Source organism: Etheostoma spectabile, chromosome 5, assembly GCF_008692095.1.
Source record: "Etheostoma spectabile isolate EspeVRDwgs_2016 chromosome 5, UIUC_Espe_1.0, whole genome shotgun sequence".
In the NCBI taxonomy this organism is placed as follows: domain Eukaryota; kingdom Metazoa; phylum Chordata; class Actinopteri; order Perciformes; family Percidae; genus Etheostoma; species Etheostoma spectabile.
The window spans coordinates 34806602-34814816 of record NC_045737.1 but is presented as its reverse complement, the minus strand read 5'-3'; the positions used below and the strand labels follow the sequence as shown (position 1 = coordinate 34814816).

Below are 8215 nucleotides of genomic sequence, written 5' to 3'. Positions count from 1 at the left end.
CGAACCCATCTTCTGAACTGGTCCCGACCATCTCCTGACCTTGTCGGCGACCATCTTCTGACCTGGTCAGACCATCTCCACTGACCTGGTCCAACCAACTCCTGACCTGGTCACCTGACTGTCCAGACATCTCCTGACCTGGTCCAGACCATCTCCTGACCTGGTCCAGAACATCTCCTGACCTGGTCCAGACCAACTCCCTGACCTGAGTCACAGACCACAATCTCCTGACGCTGGTCCAGAACCGACTCTGACTTGGTCCGTCCAGACAATCTCCTGACCCTGTGTCCAGACCTCTCAAGCCTTAGGTCCAGGACAATCTCCGGACGCTGGTCCAGGACAACTCCTGACCTGGTCCAGACCATCTCCTGACCTGCTGGTCCAGCCAATGGTATACAGTCTGGACCAGGTCAGGAGATGGTCTGGACCAGGTCAGGAGATTGTCTGGACCAGGACCAAACCCCTAAATGTATTGAAGCAACTGCCATGTGATTGGTTGATTAGATAATTGCATTAAATCTTAGCTAAGTTAGCTATCAGCTAACTAGCTAAGCTATTATATCACCAACAAACATTAATGGAGTAGACTGTTAACTCTTTTATTCTGATTTTGACTTTAGTGAACGACACTTCAACACAGTTTGAAATGTGTATTACAGTTTCGAGGTAAAAACCAATGTTAAAAGTCGAAGATTCAAGATTTTTCACGTACGTTCACTCTAACTTTTAGTTCCTTTCATTTTAGAGCACTTTAGAAGCGAGCTTGTTTTGCTGCAGCATCAAGTTTCGCTTTAACTTCCACTTTATTTTATATAACAGCATCTTTCATGCAGCCAAAGGCTTTACAGACTGGTACTTTTTATGGACACTTAAAGTGTGTCTTTGGTACTTTCTTGGTTTATTGTAGAGATTGTCCAATTGCGACAATATATTCTCAGTGGAAATGCTTATTACCTCACAAACATGCCAGTGTTGTAGGCGTTGGGAAATCTGAAACAAAATAATAATGATTTTTAAGTATGCATGGGCTACTTAGGAGCTGTAGCAACAGAAAACTGGTACCTCACTTAGGCAGTGATTAATAAAGGTTTGGGCTTGATTGATGTCTGACATGTACAAACTGGACAGTTACTGCATGATGATGTGAACTTTCAAAAAATTGGGACTAAATGTTTAGGGTGAGTTATTTTTATTATTCTCTTGCAATTTAACAGGTGTATTAGTGACATAATTGTAGACGAATAGCTGAATATTAAACTGCACTTCTGAACTGTGAGTCATTTTCATGCAGGTAAAAATTTGGCCCTAAAACTGCTGGAGAAGGTTCATCAAGGTCTTTTCACATGGACGTCAGCATTGCCGTTCGTTGATTCGAGGCCAGATGGGTGCCGTGGTTGACGCGCAGTGAACGTAGCGGTGGAGACGGTGCTGGCGGAGATGCTCAAAGTGGTTGGAGTCAAATTGAGGAGCTGAAAGCCCAGTCGCGCTGATGAAGAGGGACGCCATGACGTTGCAGAGGGAAAAAGCCCAATTAGAGAAGGAGACGGACAACATTCGGGCCAAACTGCGCTACACCGAGCTGAAGCTGAAGTACTACACAGGCAAGAGTGGAGGAGAGCTGCAGCAGAGAGCCTCGGCCTCCACTCTGGTCCGCATCCACCGTCCACCTCTCTTCAGGCACAGAGAGGTGGTGCAGGTGTCTTCTCCACTGACACCTCTCCATCATGCTTGACTCAGACCAGGACCTCCGAGGGACCACGGACAGAAGCAATCAAGTAATGACCGCGGAAACGAGCAACTCCTACTTAGACGTCCCTCCAATGAGTCTTATTCCTCTCTGTGTTTTTACTCCCAGAATGCACCTCTCCACAGAGCACGGCAGGCACGCAGTACAAGTGCCTGTCGTTCAGATTGGGAGTTGTGAGCAACGATCGTCTGCCTCACACTCTCTGTAACACACAAACAGACTCTTTCAGTAGCAGCACAGGTACGTGTCTGTCTGTCCGTCCGTCCGTCAGAATTAGCGCCATTTACCAGCCACCTGGTAGTATATGCAATTGGCTGGTAGATTAGCTTCAGTCACCACCAAAAATCCAACGGTAATCCAACTAGTGACTCATTCACACAACAACATTCGCCGTAACTAAGTACAAGCCAACTATACTGTATATTTTCTGTCATCCGAGGAGGGTAAAAAAATATAATCAAGGATAACTGGACTTGTTAAGGTCAAGGTTTCAAAATCCTTAACCAAGTCCAGTTGCCCTGGATTTTTAACCCTCCTTAAATACTATGATCTGGATTACTGAGACTTTTCACAAGTATGTAAAACGTTCTACTCTACTCCATTTCAGAAGCATATATGTGCTTCTCATGTCACTACATTTATTTGAAATTTACTCGCTACTTTGAAGATAATAATACAAAACTAATCAACAAATACATGTTGATGTAATATTATAGATTCTAACTTTAACTTGATTGTTCTCGTCCGGCGTAGAATTAACAAACTACAGTAAAGTAAGTATACAAGGAATTTAATAATCCATACACTGATAATTGTTATGAAATTGGGCCACTCAGCATAATGATCTTTTACTTTTGGTACTTTTATGTGAATTTTGATGTGCCAATCTTTTCTTTTTTCTTCTGTAACATTTTGAATGCAGGTCCTTTTTAAAGGTATGCTACTTTACCTCAAGTTCAAGATCTGAGTTCATCTTCCACCTCTGCCTAAAGTAAACTCAGGTGGAAATGCTTGGCTCCAGGTCAGGCTTTAGTCACAAAAAACAATGCTTATTCATTTATTATTGAACTATTGTAGTTATGGCTCACTAAATCACATCTTGCTTGTGTCTTCAGTATTAAACTGTGGGTAAACGTTGCATGGTTTGCCTTTTCTTCACTCTTTAAATTAGAGCTAGGCCAATAATATAGGCTTATTGCAGGAGGTATCAGTGTTCATGTTGCTGACGAGTAACAACATTTTAAGTAAGGTTGTAAAGATACAGTATGTTTGAGGTAAACTATAAACAATGTCTCCATACAGTTTTTCCACCAGAGAGAACTCATTCACATTCTCTGTTGTGGTCACAACATAGGAAAAACTGCTGAAACGTTGCACATGCATTGACAAAACAACCATTGTTGCTACCGTGTATCTCTGTTTTTGCAGTTTTTTACCGTCCCACAGAGCAGACACGACAGAGAAAGGATCAGGAGGACGACTGCGAGTGGACCCTCACTCAGCAGCCATATACAGAAGGTGTGGACGCTGCCGAGTCCCGCCTACGGTCCAGGCCCGACTCTGGACCCGGGCCCAGTCAGCCGCTGATTCGTTGTCCCCTTATGGTTCCCGCAGGCCGATAGCTCCACTCTGACGTCCTCTGCTCCACAGGTGGCAACACGCACTCACGCGTACGCACACCCTACTGAAATGGGCATACCTGCTTCCCGATTGACCTCTGGCCTCTTTTAAAATGAGGACAAAGAGAAAAGGCTAACTCGAGTACTTCATTTGTAGTAGGAGAAACACAGTAGTCTGCACTTGCTGAGAAATACAGTGTGTGTTGTGAAGATATAGTCTTAATTAGCTTCTATCTAGCTCATTGGCGATGGCTGGAATTTAACAGAAGTTCGTTAATATAAAAAGGGTAGTACTTAAGCTTTAAGATTAAGACAGCTATTTGATTTAATTATATTTGTGTAAGTAAGCTAATACTTTAGTTACATGTTATGTGACTAAAGTAACTGGTAATCATTGAGCAAGTGGAAGTCAAATTTGCTGTGACTGTTATTTATATATGTTCTCATAGTTATAATAATAATAATATATAATAAATACTGTGTAGTGCTCATCATAGAAAATGTGCGCTTCACAGAATGAAACATGCAAAAATATAACTGAATAAGTCCAACAGAGAGACAGTGGACCGGAGATTTTAGTTAGTGTCCTGGAGTTGCCAAAACTATTAATTGTGTGTGTCTGGTAAGAAATAACCTCTAACCCAAACACAATACCACAATAAGTACTGACACAATAAGTACTGACACAATAACACCCCTAGGCTGACTGCTACAGAAAAGTACTGAACGGAGTAAGAAACCATTACACGTATAGTCCTTCTAACCTAAGGTCTCTATTGGTGGTGCTGCTGCATTGTCCTTTGATTTCTCACCACAGTCCTAAAGTCCCGTTGTCCTCTGTTGTAATGCAGGTGAAGCAGAGGCCCATGAGAGGAGGAGCAGGAGGAGGTATCTGTATCAAGGAGGACCAGAAGAAGAGCAGATGATGTCCACCCTTCTGCTGGACTGCCAGGTGCACAGGGCTTCGTCCAGATTAGAGGTAAAGCTAGTGCTGAATCCAAATCTGACAAAACCAAGTCGGCACGAAATTCTTGTGAAGGTGTTCTTTCCAAATTGTTAAGAACGAATGTTTTTTTTTTCTTAATTTACAAGAAAGTTGTTTTTAGAACCTGAAAAGAGGAGAACAGAGCACTGTGTGTTAGTCCCCCTGAAATAAAAGTGGAAGTTTCTTTTTGAGGCAACGTTTTTGCACCAGCAGGGCAAATCTGCCAGTGATGAAGAACCATCATTGGCAATTTCTACACCATGTGGGATAGAAAATCAATCCAAGAGAATTAAGATACACTATTACGAGTATAACGACTCAGAGAGTGCACAGTTCAGAATGATCTGTCAAAGAGAGTGCATGCTTTTCGGTTCCTCCGTCAAAGTCAGTGACGGAGTGGTCTGGCCTTCCAGCAAGCCAGAGGAATCACACCGCAGCCTTCAGCTCAGCCCGACCAACCACCTGAGTACATCTGTGTGAGTGGGCAGGTCATGCTTCTGAGTTTATACTATTTGGCTAGATTTTGAGTACAATTTCTTGCTTTTCAGGAATGAATGCAAAGGTGGGGTTTCCCTACTTATGCCCCTGGCCAAAAACTATAATAACTGGAGGCCCACATTGATTATATAATCGAAAACTGATACATTGATCTACCACTAGTCTATACTGTAATTTGTTTAATTAAAAAAGCCCCACCACTTGCAAACTCTTCTTGTGTGTGCTCTTAGATGGGACGCCTCAGTCGGGGCCTCCCTCAATCAATGGTGGCTTTGCCATCTGGCATCCCACCGCGCAGGCGGTGCGGCCCTGGACTAAAGACCTCACCTTTATGAAGAGTACAAACTGCCAGGAATGAGCTCCGATGCGAAGCCATCAAAACAACGCGAGAGCTGGAGAAAAACCTTGCCTCAGCCGCTGCTGGCAGATCTGGTTAGTCAGCCTTAGTGTTTTGGCAGACTCTGTCCTTACATATACTAATCTACGTGACCCATACACATCAATAGCGTTTCAAGATTGTATGGTTTAAAGTGGCGTTTCTGTCAAGCGCTTCTACAGTCACCTCTGATGAATGCAAAGTACGATGATTTTGTTGTGCTGAAGGTGCGAGAGCGTCGAGAAGACCAGACTGCGGGTCGCCAGATGAGGGCAAAAGGAAACTACAGGCCTGTATTACCAGACTCAGTGTAGTAATGGGGTTGTTGTTTTTTTTCACAGAAAGGAGTATATGATGTAGAGAAGACGATGAGTTAGAGATGATAATATGATCTCATACAACGTTACCCAAGTGCTTTCAGTGACTACTCTCACGCTAGTAAGTGATACCTTCACTAACACAACAGCAGCAGATTAGACATTAGCTAATGGCTCAGTGTCTGCTACATGGTTTAGTTTTTATAAAGAAACACTAACCTGCTAACCTACAGAACTCATAAGCCACAAGGATCATTTCATAGAAGGAACAGTCCTTTATAATATCATCATCATTCTGTCATTTTTGTCTTGCTCCTTCTTAGGCTCTAGGTGGCGCAGCAGGTCTTTCTCAAGCTGGCTTTCCCAACAGCACCAGCACAGCAACTCAAGAGTACCTGTGTAAGAGGCACTGGAGCTACTTTTTGTCAACTGTTATGTCCCAGTTGTCACTTGCTTGTGTCATTCCTCACAGAATTGAATTGAATTTGAAGCAGAGTACTTTGGCAACGTGCAGAACCTCCCTTTTATAAGGCCACTTTTAAGTGAGGCTGCTGTGTCGTTGTAACTGTATTGAACCGACGATGATTTGTCACAATCAGATTTAGGGTTAACAGATAAAAACTAGTGATCACTTCAGTCTTGCACAAGTTTTTTTTTAACTGTAGAAACATTAGCAAATAACTCCATCAGAAAACGTGTGAGGAAAACCCCGTTTATGGCTTTCTCTAGTATTACTTTTATTTACATGGTTATGACTTACTTTTTATGACCTACAATACTTTGATTTTTTATGACTTATATGCAAACTGCACTATTACTTTCCCTTTTTTTAATGACTTTCATGACATACTATGCTATGACTTTATGTAATTTTGATGACAAACTATACTATGACTTTCTATGTTCTTTTATGACATTTTTGTGACATACATTACTACACTCTGAAGTTTAATGACTTTCATGCTCAACATACTTTGACATTTTTTGGATCTATAGCTATGATTATGTAATGTTTTTATGACACGTACTATACTATGACCTTTTTATGACATACTATACTATGACTTTTTATGCAATTTATTATGACATGACTTTTTTATGACTTTCATGAACACTATACTATGACTTTACAGCATACTACACTCACCTGTAGGATTATTAGACCCATACTAATACTGTGTTTGGCCCCTTCGCCTTCAGAACTGCCTTAATTCTACGTGGCATTGATTCAACAAGGTGCTGAAAGCATCTTTAGACTGTTGGCCCATATTGAGAGGATAGCATCTTGTAGTTGATGGAGATTTGTGGGATCACATCCAGGGCACGAAGCTCCCGTTCCACCACATCCCAAAGATGCTCTATTGGTTGAGATCTGGTGCTGGGGGGGCCATTTTAGTACAGTGAACTCTCGTTTGTTCAGAAACCAATTTGAAATGATTGGAGCTTTGTGACGTGGGGCTTATCCTGCGGAAGTAGCCATCAGAGAAGGGGTACATGGGCCATAAAGGGATGGACATGGTCAGAAACAATGCTCAGGTAGGCCGTGGCATTTAAACCATGCCCAATGGCACTAAGGGGCCTAAAGTGTGCCAAGAAAACATCCCCCACACCACATTCACCACCACCACCAGCCTGCACATGGTAACAAGGCATGATGGATCCATGTTCTCTTCTGTTTACGCCAAATTCTGACCTCTACCATCTGAAGGTCTCAACAGAAACCGAGACTCATCAGACCCGGCACATTTTTACAGTCTTCAACGGTCCAATTTTGGTGAGCTCTTGCAAATTGTAGCCTTTTTTCCTATTTGTGTGAGATGATGGTACCCGGGGGGTCTTCTGCTGTTGTAGCCCATCCCCCCTCGGTTGTGCGTGTTTGGGCTTTGCTGACCTCGGTTATAACGAGTGGTTTATTTCAGTCAAAGTTCTCTTCTATCACTTAATCATGGCCCATTCTCCTCCGGACCTCTAGCATCAACAAGGCATTTCCCCCCCCCTCCCAGGACTGCTGCGCTGGATGTTTTTACCCTTTACAACCATCTTTGTAAACCCTAGAAATGGTTGGGGTGTGAATCCCAGTAACTGAGCAGTCCGGCCCTCTGGCACCAACAACCACCACGCTCAAAATGTCTTAAACCACCTTTCTTTCCCATTCTGACATTCAGTTTGGAGTTCAGGACATGGTCTGGACCAGGTCAGGAGATTGTCTGGACCAGGTCAGGAGATTGTCTGGACCAGGTCAGGAGATTGTCTGGACCAGGTCAGGAGATGGTCTGGACCAGGTCAGGAGATTGTCTGGACCAGGACCAAACCCCTAAATGTATTGAAGCAACTGCCATGTGATTGGTTGATTAGATAATTGCATTAATGAGAAATTGAACAGGTGTTCCTAATAATCCTTTAGGTGAGTGTATACTACTTTGTCATTTTTATGACATAATATACATACTTTATATATACTTTTTTTTACACCATACAATACAAGGATTTTTTTTATGAAAGACTAACTATGACATTTAGGACATTTTTCATGAGATTCTACACTCTGACATTTATGACTTTTTGGCTTACTATACTATGTTTTTATGTCTCACTATACTATGACCTTTTTTTAAAGACTTTTTTTACGACTTATGGCATACTATAACTTTTTTTTTTTTTTTTTGTTTAATC

General features: G+C 42.3%; 1 protein-coding gene across 1 annotated transcript in view; it reads left to right on the top strand.

Moving 5' to 3' along the window:
* Positions 1–8215, top strand: part of si:ch211-67e16.4 (uncharacterized) — a 31379-nt gene that overhangs the window by 7595 nt on the left and 15569 nt on the right. The window lies entirely within an intron of this gene.